The following is a 16,708-nucleotide window of genomic DNA, read 5'->3' as shown; positions in this document are numbered from 1 at the left end:
AACCCTAAGTCCACTACGATGGTGCATGATTCCCTTCACTTTGTTTCTCTGGCCTCTGGCATTTAGTGAAGAATCCAACCATTTTATCATGTCCATTAGAATAGGGGAAGCTCCCACAAACATCTGAATTAAAGAATTCCCACAATGTAAATAGAATATTCTCACCTTCGGGTATGGAAGCAAGTCCATCATCTATACTTTGGAGGCTTATATGCCTTTCTTTGTTGTTAGCTTCTTTCTCCCAAATTAACTCTGGAAATGCTGGATCAGTCGCTACAAGATTTTTGGTGCTGGATTTCAGTATTCTTGTGGTTATTGGTCATTGTGTACATAGGATTCATTTTGCCATTCGTAACCTGAACTTTGTCTTCCACACTAGTGAATTTGTCATTACTGCTTCTACCTCCTTAACCTCATCAGATTTTTACTTCAATGTTTTCTTTGGCTTTCCATATTAGCTTAAACAGGATTGTCTTATCCCAAGTTAAATTAATGAGGTGCAGATCATTCATCCTTTTTACTTGGCCATCATTCATGGCGAAAGAAGGTCTGAGGTAAAACCTCCCTCTTGCTTGTGGTCATCTTATTCACAAACTCTTCTTGAGGCATTACAAGACGAGATGAGCTAGTTACACACACAAATTATACTCAATGCAGTGCCCAGATTGGTTTATACAAGGGAATTAATCTCAATTTGAAAAGTCTCTCTGACGTGCAAGTATTGCCTGTTTAGAACAAGCATTGGCATAGCCAATAGGTCTCGCCTTTGAGAACTTATAAGTATTTAGCCATGCAACACTTGATGTTGTTGCACCAAGTATAATGTGCTAGATAACTAAACACTTATAAGGTCCCAAAGGCAAGACCTATTGGCTATGCCAATGCTTGTTATTATTCAAAGCGGATCACAATGGGTGGTACTGGCAACAAGTATTAAAAATATAATGAAAATTAAACAAAATCTTAGTTGCAACGTATTTGTCTGCTTACATAGATCAATTTGTTTCCGTGTCTTTTTCAATAATGTTATGCAAATATTTAGAAAGGATATTCCAGGCAAATTTTAACAAATGGTTCATTTTCACGCTACTTTACCCAAAGAGCTTCTGATGAGCACTTTATCGTATCATGTAATGTAATGCAATTGCCAGCCTATCTGGGAAGCCATGCAGTGGTGAGCAAAGGGAAGGATTATGGAGATTACAAATTGTGTACACAGAGGTAGGTACCATGTTGGTGGGGTCATCAGAACTGACTTCAACTTCTTTGGCACACGGTCCATAAATGAGAAAATGACACCCAACAATAATATCAACTTACTACAAAAGAAGTGTCCATACCTATGTGCATGCATCACAGACTACAGAAGGCGTCATGGCTCGTTTGCGTCAAGGTCCACAAACTATTCTAAGACATCGAGTGTAATGGAAAATAAGAATGCAAACCTTCTTTAGTAAATAATATAAAGAGGTTTATTTTCCACTCTTCCGGTATATTGCGTGGTTCTAACATCTAGTGCAACATAGTGTGCTCAAAGCCTTCTTGTAAGGTCTCTGAGCACTTATATACAATGCATACATGTATATATTTAGAAAGAAGTAAACAAGCTCAGTTTGTCAGGAGACATGGGAACACTCACTCCTCCTGATCAGCAGATAGCTGCCTGGTCTCACATTACAAACCGCTCAGGCCTGGAGCCGCATTCGCTGGAGGAAGCGTTGCTATGGAAACCCACAGCAATTTGTAATGCGAGCCCGTACTCCAGGCATTTACATCTGCAACTCCTCAATGGCAAAATCTTCCAATTTCATGCCTTTCACAAAAATATTAAACCACGCCGTTTGTAGGGATCAAAACACGCACAACAGCTTTTAAGTATGAATGCGTATTCAGCGTATCCTCAACACAGAAAAGGCATTTTTCTCTCGCAATAACCAAAATCACAGCGTGTTTTCGGGATCCTGGCAGCCTGGCAGTTCTAACGGTGTTATTACACCTCAAGTGATGCTCGTAACCGACAAAGTCGATAAAGGACACCACACGCGCAGAGCGGACAGTCTAGGGCGAACCAGAAGTGAACTCCCTTACCAGAGGAGCTTAAGGACCTCTAGATTAACAAGACAAAGGATAAAGGGTGGATTGGGGGACAGCATTGTCTCGCAGAAAAGGCAACGCATTGGGTGGAAAGAGTTAAGGCATGCACCTGCCAAGAAAAAAAGCGAGAGAGGGGGAGAGAGCGAGCGAGAGAGAGAAAGAGAGAGCGGGAGAGACGGAGAGAAAGAGAGAGAGAACGCGAGAGGAGAGAGAGCGAGCGAGCGAGCCCGGGAGAGAGAGAGGGCCCGGGAGTGAGACACGAATCTAAGTTCTGCTTGTAGTTTGTGTCAGTACTGTCCTGGGACCGCACATGAGAGAGAGAGGGTGGGAGCAGGAGGTGAGCCCAGGAGTGGTGCGCGCGCAGTCTGCTCTTTTTGGAAGCACATACTCATGCTTGTCGCATGCCCTGCGCGCTCCCGCAAAGGTGGATGCTGCCACAAGCATGAGTATGTGCTTCGAAAAAGAGCAGAACAACGGCTAAAGGTCCTCCTCTGTAGCGCATAAGTGCTGCGTAGGCAAGACCTAATGATGGCGCACTGCTTAAATTAATCTCTACTGGTAGTTGCTTGGCCACATGCCAGTCTGTTTTTATTTTGTATTTCTATGCCACTCAAGACCGAGATAAGCGTCTTCATGTCAGTTTTACTTCTGGTACTATAAGAACAGCCCAGCTTCAACTTTCTGGTCATGTCACACGCAGATGGGACTACAAGCAGCTCAGGCGGATTTCAGCCTTTTGAACCTCATTAGTGAGGAGCTGCTGGAGTCCATTGTAGCAGCAAGCACATAGTGCAGACCTGGGCATACCAGTCACACCTGCCTAACCCTCAGCGGCCCTGAAGTTGTCCCGCTTCCTCCAACGCCACTATCCAGTCTGCCATAGGCAGCTTTGTGGTATCCTGTTCGGTAGAAGCCCCCTATTGTACAGATTTTTGTATTCCTAGTGTGTGCAAAGGAACATCCTGAAGAACATGGCTCACCTCCCAATAAACGGGACACTTCTCCATCACCTTCCAATCTGTTGCAGCCCCCAACACACTCTGGCACCAGAGGTTCCTCACTGCTTTGTGCACCGCAAATAATCCTGCAATGGATTGAACACTGTTTCAAATCACTGGGCGCAAAAGACCGTGCACCCTGTAGGAAATATTAAAAAATGCAAGAGAAAGAACCCTCCAGAGATCTGAGAGAGTCTTTGACGCCTGTAATGGTTGTTTGGGTGCATGGGATATCTGAAGAAAACAAACCTATAGAATATCAAATTTGAGAATTCATTTCACCTGATCTGTGGCCTTCAATTTGCCAAGTAAATCTGTGTTCATTAAATGTTAGAATACATTTTAGTGAATATCTTATCTTAAAATTAAACTCTACAAGCTTATATTTCTTCAACTGCTGTATAAATCCTTCTTTTTTCACCCACTAAACTGTAGTCCCCCATTTGGTGCTGCTTTGTGTGTCCCCCTGTGCTGGTCCTAACACCCAAAGCTTTGCCCCTGCCACTTACCTACAATCTGTATAGCTTGCGACATCCCCTGTCTCTATTGGAAAGCATTGGGCTGAACTCCTATTTTGACCTCTGCACCTTGCTGCCTCTGTGCTGCTGCTGGTGCAGTTTTGGTACTCACCTGACCCCTGACCTTTGCTGACTTTTAGCTCCGAAGACTGGCATTGTAAGCGCAGTGCTTACTTGTTTAACTGCAATATTGTTTTCCCGATAGGGGAACATTGGACTGTCCTAAAAAGTTTCAATGTATTCATTTTTTCAAAGTGAAAAGTATTACGAATTGGTCATAAAATAAAGTACAAACAAAGTATAATTTTCTAAAATTGCCCTGGATATCCTTCTTGAGTCGTGTGTCCATTAATAATAACTGTTGTGCAATAAATGTCTTACACTCCTCTGCTCGCCCACACTACCACTAATAGGGCACTTTGGGTTTTACATTGAGCCCTGTACACTTTTAGGTAACCCCTGGACCCTGCACAGGGTATTACCACCAAGTGGCAATATCATATACAGAGCCATCTTCCTACATTGGTGGGGCGGTGGTGGGGTACAAGACTTTGACATTTGTTGTACCACGTGATTGATTATTGATTTATTTTCCAAATTTACTAAAAATAGTGTTAGGGCCTTGGTTAAGACCTCCACTGTTTAGAAACCTAAAAAACTGTAAAGTAGTTAGACCTTAGAAATACTTTAAAAAAATCTAAATCTCTAATAAGACCCCTCTTACTTTAAACACCATAACTGATACTGTAGGGACCAGTCAGAAGCTCAACAGGAATCCCTATGCACATCTTAAAGTTTCTCAACCTAAAGATTTATGCAAAGCATGGAAACTAGCAATTGGCCCTAAACCCAATAAAGCCCATCTCCAGCAGATGCTGGCAGAGAATGGCAAGGCCATTGCAAACAGAACTTCCTCCACTAGGGAAGAAGTAGAAGGGGGAGACACTAACTCTATCACTGCCCCCTCAGATAGCAATGCCTCTTGTGGAAGTGACCCCAGTAGTGTCCCAGATGAGGTAGATACTAAAGGGCAGATATTCAGAAACTAGCCAAGAGGATAGCTCTAGAAGCTAAACTCCTAGCCATAGAAAAAGAGAAAGCTGAGAATGGCCTAAGACCCATCTCTGGTGGCAGCAAAATAATAAATAGGGAGGTAGACTTTGTTGACTCCAGAATTCCCAAAGGGATTGTCCCTAAATATTTTGAGGGTGATTATATCATTAAGTGGTTCACTGCATTTGAAAGAGCCTGTCTTTTTACACAAATTCACTGGTAGCTGTGGAGTGCTATCCTTTAGGAAATGTTCTCAGGAAAGTGCAGGGATACACTCCTGGCACTGAATGAGAAAGATGCTACATCCTATGAACTCATGAAGGGTACCCTGTTTGAGGCATTTGGATTCAGCACTGAGGAATATAGGATCAGATTAATGGAGGCCAAGAAAACCCAAGGCCAATCCTGGGAAGATTTTGTAGATTCCTCAATGAAAACACTGGGAGGTTGCTTTATTGGTAACAATGTACATGATTTTGAATGGTGTATACTTTAATTATGAAGGAGCACCTTTTAAGTAAATGTCACCACGAGAAACTACATAAATTCCTGGTAGACCTAGTTCCACCTTCTCCTCCAGAATTGGGGAAGAAGGCAGACCGCCGGGTCAAAACAAGGATCACCAAAACTAACATAGGTGGGGAGACCAAAAGAAAGAGGCCAAAAAGCCTCCCCAAGGGAAAGCGGATAACCCTAAAAAAGAGTCTTCCACGGGCCCATAAAACCTACTCAGGAGGGTGGGCCCAGAGTCTCTAAGCAGTCTAAGGGTGGTTACCAGGGGAAGAACTGGGATCCCAACAAGGCTTGGTGTCATGATTGTAAAGCAGTAGAACACCAAACTAGAGCTCATAGCTGTAAAACAAAGAAAAATGCCTCTAGTCCACCTGCAGTACGTGCAGTTGCTAACATCCAGATGAGATGCCAGGTGTGGCCTGACCATTTCAGTAGCCCCACTGAGGCAACATTAGTCTTTCAGGGACAGGTCTGTGCTGCCTGGCCAGATAACATTAAAAAATACAGGCAGTTTTTCAAGGTTAATGGGTCCAGGAGAGAGGCCTTGGGAGGTTCTGGCGCTAGAGTCACCATGGTGACCCAGCAACTGGTTCCCTCAGATCAGTACCTGATTGAAAGGACCTATCCAGTCACCAATGCTAGCTTGTCACCATAGTCCATCCCATGGCTATGGTCACCTTTGACTGGGGGGGGGGGGGCGGGGGGGGGAGGAGTAGTTGGACAAAAAGAAGTAGTGTCCGCAACTGTCCCTGAAGATTTCCTGCTTGGAAATGATTTGGAGACTTCCCCTCGGGCTGAAGCCGAACTGAGTACCCATGCCAGCATGGTAGGTCTCTCAGGATGGGGGATGTTTCAACCAGAGCGCAGAACACTGAGTGAAAAAGAGGTCCGGGATCCTAGAAGAAGGAACCCACTCTCCAAGAGAAAGGCCAAGAAGACTGAGGTACTAGCTTCTAAACAGTTCCCAAGTCAGAACCCCTCTTCTCAGTAAGATGACTTGGTACTCTCAGAGAGAACAGAGCCTGAAGAGGTTGGACCTTTCCAGGCCCAGGGTGACACTCTAGGATGGATCTGTACCAGGGACAAGAAACCTGTCCTAGTCTTGAAAGCCTCGGGCAGCAAGCTGCTGCACAGGAAAAGAATGAGATCAGTGGCACCCAAAGGGTCTATTGGGCGGATGGGCTCCTATACACTGAGGCCAGAGACCCCAAACCTGGTGCAACCAGGAGAGTGGGAGTGCCTTAGTGAGTTTCTTCTTACTTTGGCCCATGGTATCTCCTTAGCTGGATTTGGCCAGGATAAAACTTGGAGTAAATTAGTCAATCACTTCTGCTGGGTATGGATATTACAGAAGGTGAAGGACTGTTGTCAGTCCTGTATCACCTGCCAAGCCAGTGGCAAGGCAGGAGCCACTCAAAGGCTCCTTTAATTCCACGTACAGTGGTTGGGGTGCCCTTTGAAAGAGTAGGGGGTCAACATTGTTGGCCCCCTGGACTGTCCAATAGCTTCAGGGAACAAATATATTCTGGTGGTAGTGGATCATGCCACCAGGTACCCTGAAGCTGTTCCTCTAAGGGCCACCACTGCCCCAGTGGTGGCAAAAGCCCTATTTGGTGTATTTACTAGGGTGGGTTTCCCAAAGGAGGTGGTGGTAGACAGAGGTACAAACTTCATGTCTGCATACTTAAAACACATGTTAGGATGAGTGTGGAGTGAACTACAGATTTATGACACCTATCATCCACAAACCAATGGCCTGGTGGCGAGATTCAACCAGACATTGAAAGGCATGATGGGTGGGTTCCCTATAAACCTCAGAAGGAGATGGGATGTCCTACTTCCATGCCTGTTTTTTGCCTACAGTGAAGTGCCACAGAAGGGAGTGGGGTTTGCCCCTTTGAATTGTTGTTTGGGCACCCTGTCAGAAGTCCTCTCAGCCTTGTAAGAGAAGGTTGGGACAAACCTCTCAAAGAACCAAAACAAGACATAGTGGACTGTGTGTTTGGCCTTTGTTCAAGGATGGCTGAGTACATGAAGAAAGCAAGCCAAAACTTTCAGGCCATCCAAGAGCTTCAAAATCAGTGCTAGGACCAAAAGACTACTTTGGTAGATTTGAAACCAGGGCAGAAGGTATGGGTATTGGAGTCTGTGGGTGGCCCCTAGGGCCCTCGGAGACAAGTGGAGCGGGCCCTAACCTGTCCTTGAAAGAAAATTGGAGGTCACCTGTCTGGTGGACCTTGGCAGTTGTAAACACCCCAAAAGGGTGATACATCTCAACCGCCTGAAGCCCTATTATGACAGAGCTGACATGACCATGCTCATGGTCACAAATGAGGGACAGGAAAATGAGTGAACCTCTCCCTGACCTCCATTCCAGCAATCCCCAAGATGGGTCTGTTGATGGAGTGGTCTTTTTTTCAAATACCCTCACTGACCAACAGAAAGTTGACTGCAGGCTAGTCCTAAATCCGTATGCTGAGCTTGTTTCTCTGACCCCTGATCAGATTAGCTGGTGTATTCATGATGAGGACATTGGTGACAGCCTACTTGTCAAAAACAAAATGTACAGGCAGTCTGATAATATCAGAGAGAGCGTCCAAGCTGAAGGCATCCAGATGCTGGAATTGGGTATCATTAAACCCTCAGACAGCCCCAAGGCTAGCCCAGTTGTCTTAGTCCCCAAACCTCACCCCAAGGGTGAAAAGAAAGAAATGAGGTGTTGTATGGATTATAGGGGCCTCAATGCTGTGACAAAAACAGATGCACACCCAATCCCTATGGCAGGTGTAGTAATTGACGGGAATGGGGCAGTCAAATATCTTGACGGGAATGGGGCAGTCCAAGACCTATCCGCCAGTACCCGTTTGGGTACTGGCAGATAGGTCTGACCCCTGGAGCAAAAGAAAATTCAACATTCTCCACCCCGAATGGGCACTTCCAGTTTACTGTGATGACCCTTGGTCTAAAGAATACTCCTGCCACCTTCCAATGGTTGGTGAACAAAGTCCTTGCTGGACTGGAATCCTTTAGTGCAGCCTATCTTAATGATATTGCTGTTTACAGCTCCACTTGGAAGGATCACCCGATGCACCTTGGCAAGGCCCTTGAGGCTCTGAGAAGTGCAGGCCCCACTATCAAGGCAAATAAGTGCCAGATGGCGCAGGGAAAAGTTGTATACTTGGGTCAAATGGTAGTTGAAAGCCAAGTCCAGCCACTCAAACCCAAGATCCAGACAATTCTGAATTGGGTAGCTCAAACTACCCAGACCCAAATCAGGGCATTCATTGGCTTGACTGGGCACTATAGGAGATTTGTGAAGGACAATGGGTCCATTGTGACTCCCATGACAGAACTTACCTCCAAAAGGATGCCAGAGAAAGTAGACTGGGCAGTGAGCTGTCAAAAGGCTTTTGACACTCTGAAGGATGCAATGTACACTCTGAAGGATGCAATGTGCTCTGCCCCAGTCATAAAAGCTCCAGACTGTACCAAGATGTTCATTGTGCAGACAGTTGCCTCTGAGCATGGGATAGGTGCAGTCCCAGCCCAGATAAATGATGAGGGACATGACCAACCTGTTGCTTTTATAAGCAGAAGACTACTCCCTAGAGACCAGCATTGGAGTGCCATAGAGAGGGAAGCCTTTACTGTGGTCTGTGCCCTGAAGAAGTTGAGGACACACCTGTTTGGCACTCAAGGGCGGTAGAAGATGAGAAAGATGAACTACAGAAATAATTAAACAGAAAGATTTCTCACTGAGAACCACCTGGGTATCAGTTCTAGCATCTGAATCTGGGCATTGTCTCATAAAGGTGTGAACAGAGCTCCATGTTGTTGCCTTGCTGATGTTGCAATAGGAATATTCCTAATCAAAGGAGCTGTTGCCTCTGGTAAAATGGGTTGTTAGTTTACCAGTTACAGTTTTGTAAGCCTTTTAAAAGAATGCAAGAAAATATCCACCTGGTCAGAGATTGATTAGACAGAGCTAAACAAGTACGCAATAACCCACAGTTTACAAACAATTGTTCGAACTGTTGAATATCTTTAGATTTACACTGGTAGATTTTATTAGAATTCTTCTAGGGATTTTTCTCCGGAGTAATAGGTTTCTGAAAGAAAAATGGTAAGTTCATGATTTTATTTGCCTATAAATCCCTTACTACTTTAGTTAAAAACTTCTGATGAGTCCTCAGGACAACTTTGTAGCTGTGAAATACTGTATCCGATTCATGGAAGCATAGAGTTTGAATTTTTCTAACCCTGCATGCTGATGAGATGGACACAAGGAAAGTGGTTTTCTAGGAAAGATGCCATAAGGAGATGGATGGATTCAAATGGAGAACCCATGAGACGTGAAAGTACAGTATTCAATTCCCAGAAGTGTGATGGTCTACGTACTGGGGAAAAACTTTTGTAATGCCTTCTAAGAAGTCCTTAACTACTAGAATCTTGAAACAAGAGGTTTGTGAAGAACATTTTCTGTAGGAAGAAATAACTACCAAATGAATTTTATTAGAAGAAAATTGTATCCCATATTTGGCAAAAATGTGCAAATAATGTTGTAATGCTTCCTTTTGGCTGGTGGTCGCATCAAAGTTCTTGTCAGAAAACCAAATGCAGATTCTTTTCCATCTGAAGTAGTAAGAGGCTCTTGCAGTTAGACGTTTAGCTTCTTTTGAAATGTGCATACAGTCTTGTGGAATGTTTAAGTGTCCATCCTCGATGAGTTCAGGAGCCAGGCTACCAAACTTAAACATGGGAGGTTGGGATGTACGGTCTGGCCCGTCCGGTCTTCACAGCGGCCTCAGGTATGGTTGTGTTAATATGTATAGAGCATCTGTCTGTCAACCACCACTATCATTGGCACTCCAGAGATTTTATAATCATTCTGGCTTTTGAGCAAGACATCTTGATGATTACTGCTGTAATTAGGGGTATTGGGGGAAAAGGCTAGATACATTTGCCCGACCCGTGAATCCATAGGTCGGTTCCCTTTGACCTTAGTTGGTAGAACCTCAAGGCGAAGTCTGGTCATTTGCTGTTCTCTGTGTTGGCTAACAGTTCTGTTTGAGAAAATTGAAGGCGCAGAAGACGTTGTGAACAAGAGAAGCCATTGAGGACCCACTCACGGTTTTCTTGAATTGATCTGCGGATGGAGTCCGCTTTAATGTTCTTGACTCATGAGATGGGCTGGAGGGATCCTCAGGATTCTGGCTAACAGCCAATTTGGGATTGATGTGGCTCCTAGCAATCAGACTCGGGACCGTGTTCCTCCCTGTTTGTTCTAATAATACATAGTAGTTGTGTTGTCTGTCTGAACAAGGAGTGAGTCCATCTTGCTGGAGGGGTAGAGGTAATTTTCCTAAACCAGAAGGCCCCTCCCCCTGCTAGCCTCTGGTGGCCAGCCAAACTGAATCCACCCCCAGTTCCAGTCTCATCGGCTAGAAACGTGGGGATCCTATTTGACTCTAATCTTTCTTTCCCCTGCCAAATTAGGCAACTCTCATCAATCTGCTGCCTGAAGCTCTGATCAGTCAGGAAGCTGAAACCTCTACTCTACAATGTGGCGGCTAGGCTGGTTTGACGGGTTCCTTTCCGCCATCCTATCTTGCTGCATCTGAGACTGCTTCACTGGCTTCCTGTAGCAAAAAGGGTCAAGTTTAAGGCTCATACCTTAACGTCCAGGGCCTTGGAAAACAAGGGCCCTTGCTGCCTGAGAAACAGACTTGGCCTGTAACAGCAGGAGAGATTGCAGGAGAGCTTGCCAAGATCTAACCATCTCCGACTCATGCTGGTCCTCAGGTTCACCGAAGTCCGACAGGGAGGTAGATACTTTGCAGTACTGACTGCAAAACGCTAGAACTCCCTGCTTATCAAACACCGCATGGCTGAGTCTGAACACCACTTTAAGAAAGATTTAAAAACATGGCTCTTTGATCAAAACTAGATTTGAATGTCCGGTCCTGTACTCAGTTTCTGCTTTGAGCGCAGGGATGCTTCTTTGAAGAAGCTGAGCGCTTTACAAATCCCAGTGATTGATTGGAAAGATTTGAGAGCCAAGCGAACAGCTCTTACTTCCATTAGGTTGATGTGGAATGTCTTTTCTTCTGAGGACTACGTTCCTTGAATTAGAAAGTGATCCATGTAGTTCACACTAACCTGTACGGGATGAATCGGTCATTATTGTCTGTGATGGGACCTCCAGTTAAAATGCCATTCTGAGAAAGATCATAGGTTGACACCACCATTTGAGAGATTGCGTCGCATTGAGGGGAAGGGTGATCTTATCTTCCCAACTTTCCGGATGTTGACTCCACTGGTCTTCCACACCTTCCTGTAGCAGTCTCAAATGGAGGTGGGCTTTCGGGGTCAGAACGATGCAGGATGCTGTGTGGACCAGTAGAGATGACCCTTGTCTCGCTGTTCTGTAGGATGTTAGAATTTTATTGGAAATTGACATTTTAGATGTACGGATTGCACTGTCTCCCCAAATGGATTTGTTTTAGCTTTTATGGTATGAAGAATCGGTCCTAGATAATTAAGAAACTGCACCGGGGATGATGATGAATTCTTGTAATCAACGTGTCTTGCTAAATGATTGAGAGCATAGACAGGTATTTAGAAATGATGACAAGCTTGTTAGTGCGTTGATGACTTCATGAGTCAGTCGCCTAGATATGATAGTTGGAACATCTTGTATTTCCTGAGAGGTTTCTAGGGCTAATTTGAGGCCGAAAGGAAATACATTTTTCTGCTTTTTTCCAACCATGAATCTCAGGAATTTGCATTGCTTCCTGGCTAGAAGTATATGGAGGTACGCTACTTGAGGGTCTCTGGAGCATGGCCAATCTCCTTGATGGACCTGAGGGTAAACCCTAGCGTCCAGATTTTTCTCTCTATCCATTGGTTTGCGACTTTCAGATCTAGGATGGGCCTGAATTTGTTTTGTGGACCTTTCTTTTATACCAAAAAATAACTTTAATAAATTCCAATTCCCTTCTGGAAGGGAAGCAGAGCATCCACAACCTGCTTTTTTAGGAGTACATTTACTTCTTGTTTAATCATTTCAAGATGTTCATTGAATGGCATACATTTTTGGGGGTATAGCTGGTGGAGTTTGAGTTAATTTGAGAAAGTAGCAGTTCTGTACAACATTCAATGCCCATACATCTTTTGTAATGGAACTCCACTCTTCCAGGCTGTTGGAAATTCTTCCCGTCCACTGGAGGGGGTAATGAAAGAGGAGAAAGTGGAGGCTCATTGTTATGTTCCTGCATGAGGATTTCCTGCGGGAGCCAATTCTTGACCACCTCTTGTTTTGTTTTTGATTGTCACCTTTGCAGTTGCTGGAAAGGCATTTGTTGGTGCTCTTGGTGACTTTGGCCACTAAGGGGTTTGAACCCTATGTGGATATTAACAGCACTCATAAGGTCAGTAGGATTGTTCTTTAGCCCCCTATGGCTCTTCATATCAGCCTTTTGCACTCACTGGAGTTCACTATCAACATGCCGTAGTTACACCTGACTCCCTCTCATACGCTCCCTTTCATCTGAGCTATGACGCAGTGCAGTTTATGGCTTATCCGCCGGAGTGGCGAGTCCAGGATATTCAGGCTATCATACAAATGTTTCAGCCTCTTTCCTGGATTTCAGTGAGAATGATCCTGAGGTTGTTGGGTCTCATGGCATCCTGCACACTGCTGGTACAACATGTCCAATGGTATATGCGGGCTCTGCAGTGGGATCTGAAGTCTCAGAGGGCACAACCTCAGGGGAATCTCTCTGACCTGGTCCAGATCTCAGAGGGAACTGCAAAAGATCTGCAGTGTTTGCAAGTGAACCTCAATTGGGTGAGTGGCAGACTCCTCTCCCTTCCCCAACCAGAGCTGACTGTAGTGACAGATGCATCACTCCTAGGTTGGGGTGGCCATCTGGGAGAGGTGGAGATCAGAGGACTCTGGCCTCCGGCGGAGTCCGAGCTCCACATCAACCTGTCAGAGCTCCTGACGATTCGCTTGGCACTTAAAGCCTTTCTTTCTTCGATCAACGGAAGACTGGTGTAGGTGTCGACGGATTTCACCACTGCAATGTGGTGTTGCAACAAACAGGGCAAGGTCATGGACCCCTTTTCAAGAATTCCTGCATCTCTGGATGTGACTGGAATATCTGGTTACTTCCCTGGTGGCTCAACACCTGTTGGGCTCTGAACGACAGAGCGGGCAAACTCTGCTGGTGATGCCTAGCAGATTACAAATGGCATCTCCATCCAGAGGTGGTTCAAGGTCTCTTTCAGCAGTTGGGAGAGACTTGGATAGATCTGTTTGCCAACGCTGAGAACGCGCAATGTCAGGAGATTTGTGCGTGGGAGTTTCCAAGGTGACTCTCACTCAGACTTTGTTTCGAGTGGATCCCGACCTCTTGTACGACTTTCCCGCCAATACCACTCTTGCCCAGAGTTCTCATGAAGATCATGAACAACCGGGCACAAGTCATTCTTGTGACTCCGGATTGGGCATGCACAGTTTGATATCCTGAACTGCTGAGCATGACCATCAGTCCTCCAGTCAGGCTGCCCCTTCAAGAGGATCTTCTGTAGCAGCAACAGAAACTGCACACCCTTCACCTTCATGCGTGGAGATTGAGCGGCAACAGTTGACAGCTTTTTACCTTCCCAAATCTGTATTGTTATTCTGGCAGATGGGCATCCCTCCACCAAGACTGTATTCACCTGCTGTTGGGACACGTTTCTGTCATGGTGTGCTTCACATAACGTTGACCCCCTTTCTGCACCATTATCTAAGGTTCTATTGTTTGCATTGTCTTTGGCCTAGCAGTGTTATGCTCTGTGCATAGTCAAGGGTTATCTCTCTTCCTCCTTGACATTCTTGCGGTTGCCGGAACAACCTTCTCTCTTTAAGTCACCTGTTGTGGCTAGGCTTATTAAAAGCCTGCAACATAAGTTTCCCCCTATGCAATTTGTCATGCCACAGTGGGACCTCAACCTGGTCCTCTGCTTTCTCGTGTGCACAATTCGAGTCTCTTTAAAATTTGCCCTCTTAGGCTCTTGACCTGAAAGTCTGCCTTTTTAGTTGGTCAGCGAATTGCAGGAACTCTCTGTGCACCCTCATATACTACCTTCTATCCAGACAAGCTGGTTCTCCGGACACGTGCATCCTTCCTTCCAAAGGTTGTGACTCTTCCATGTGAGCTAGAACATCACCCTGCTTACCTTCTTTGCTCCACCTCACTCTCCTAAAGAGAAGTAGATACTCTATCATCTGGACCCAAAATGAGCGTTGCTCTACCTAGACTTAATGAAAAAATTCTGGGTGGATGATTAAATCTTCTTAGGCTATGTAGGAGCAAAGAAATGGAAGGCAGAATAGAAAATGTCCATCTTACGATGGATTGTCCGCTGCATTAATATCTGCTACACATCGGAAAAGAAGCTACCTCCTGAGGGGTTGCAAGCTCTCTCCACCAGAGCCAACACTGCGACCACTCCATTAGCGTGCAGCGTTCTGGTCCTGCACATCTGTCAGATAGCAAAATGGGCCTCACTGCACACATTCACCATACAGTAAGGTCTGTCGTGATAGGCACCTCTCCCATTCGATCTTGCATGACTTTCTAATTTAATTGGTTTTGCAGTCCCCTTTCCAGTGAGGTATTGCTTGGGTATCTATTCCAACGTAAGGAATCTACAGCTAGAAGTCTCTCTCAGATGAACAAGTTACTTACCTTCAGTAATGCTTTATCTGATAGAGACTCTATCTAGCTGCAGATTCCTTACTGACCCTCCCATCCTCCCTGGACTGCATACCGATTACAGTGAAGAGAGCACCCTTCTCAGGGCCTTAGGTGGTCAGTGCTCATGGTGACTCTGTGCTCCAGGCAGAAAAAGTCACGAAAGTAACTCGCGGCGAGGTGGCGCCTTTATTGGTACAGTGGCTGGCGTCGACATGGAACAGAACGGCACCATTTACTTGTGCGCAGGGGTTCTGCTCTAAAATCTCCTGGATCCAGTCAGACTTTGGGGGATATTCCAAGGTAAGGGATCTGTGGCTAGATTGAGTCTCTGTCAGATAAAGCGTTACAGAAGGCAAGAAACGTGTTCATCTGTGTTGTTGCTTACATGAATGCCTTGAAGAATAGTTTTTTTTTTTCGATTGTCGTGAGCGAGGTCCTGATCTTGGTATTGATCTTGATCTTTAATGAGATCTGATCCTCGTTGATGGAGCCTTAGATGGCTTTTGTGCTATAGTAAGTCTTGTTGGCGACTGAGACCCCAATGGCACTGTAGTATGAGTAGGAAGAGGCAAAGCTGGCAGAACTGGAGGGTTTCTGGTGGAACTGGCTGTTTCAACTGTAAAGGTTGTGGAGAGGTATGATCTTCAGGGGAAGTCCAAATGACTACTGGTGATGATGTTCTAGATGGCAAATATGCTCTTTAGTATTCCACATCCTCAAAAAGTTCTTAGAAACCTTCTTGCCTTCATTTTTCTGAATCACCCAGCACATTTGTTGAGAATGAAGAACCTGTGTACCTCAATGTGTAATGGTACCTCAATGTTGAATGTCTCAACATTGTGTAGAATGTAGTCTCTTGTTCAACGTCGACCCAGGCCTCAATGGTGAGCAGATTACCACTGTACCTCCCCTCGAAAATCTATAGTTCGAGTGGGAATGTCCTCTTTTTTTCTTGATATTACAGCTTTTTGGAACGCTGTCTCTTGTGGAGTCCTTAGAGAGTGGAGGCAGAGCCTTTCCTCGCTTGTGCAACGTCCCACCTGAGCGACCCTTGACCCCACCAGGTAGGTCGCTCCCCCTCCGCACAGCACCGCCTGGGTCTCCCTGCCCCAGCTGCCGCTGCTGAGGAAGTTCGAGGCCCTCCACCACCCGCAAGCTACCACCTGCACCGCATCCCTGGTGGCCAGTGGTAGGCCGTAGGTAGGTTTGTTCATCCTCCCCTTTATTGCTTTTATTGTATTGCCTGTATCTTCATTGTTGTGTCTGTGACTGCTGTTGTTTGTCTTCCCCCGCTGCCTGTACTGGATCTGTGCCCCTTTTTCCTCCCTCTGTTCCCCTCGCTGTCCCCGTGCTCTCTCTGCCCGGTCTTTCCTTCTGTACCTCTCGCTGGCCCCGTGTCTCTGCCCAGTTTTCCCTTCTGTTCCCCTCGCTGCCCCTGTGCCTCTCTGCCCGTTCTGCCTTCTGTTCTTAGCTGCCCCTGTATTTCTGTATTCTGTATTTTGCCTCTGTGCCACTCGTTTTTCCCTTGTTTTTGTGCCCCTTTTGTCTTCTGTTCCACTCGTTTTTTGTGCCCGTCTGCCTTCTGTGCCACTCGTTTTTCCCTTGTTTTAGTGCCCCTTTTGACTTCTGTTCCACTCGTTTTTTGTGCCCTTTGTTCCACTCGTTTTTTGTGCATTTCTGCCCTCTGTGCCACTCGTTTTTCCCTCGTTTTTGTCCCCCTTTTGCCTTCTGTTCCACTCGTTTTTTGTGCCCTCTGTGCCACTCGTTTTTACCTGGTTTCTGT

At 45.6% G+C, this 16,708-nt stretch overlaps 1 protein-coding gene across 4 annotated transcripts in view; it reads left to right on the top strand.

Annotated features, from left to right (window-relative positions):
• AREL1 (apoptosis resistant E3 ubiquitin protein ligase 1) overlaps positions 1–16,708 on the top strand; it is a 618,076-nt gene that overhangs the window by 372,499 nt on the left and 228,869 nt on the right. The gene's annotated exons all lie outside the window — the stretch shown is intronic.

The sequence above is a fragment of the Lissotriton vulgaris genome, chromosome 9 (assembly GCF_964263255.1).
Source record: "Lissotriton vulgaris chromosome 9, aLisVul1.2, whole genome shotgun sequence".
Classification (NCBI taxonomy): Eukaryota; Metazoa; Chordata; class Amphibia; order Caudata; family Salamandridae; genus Lissotriton; species Lissotriton vulgaris.
This window is presented reverse-complemented; position numbering and strand designations above follow the sequence as displayed.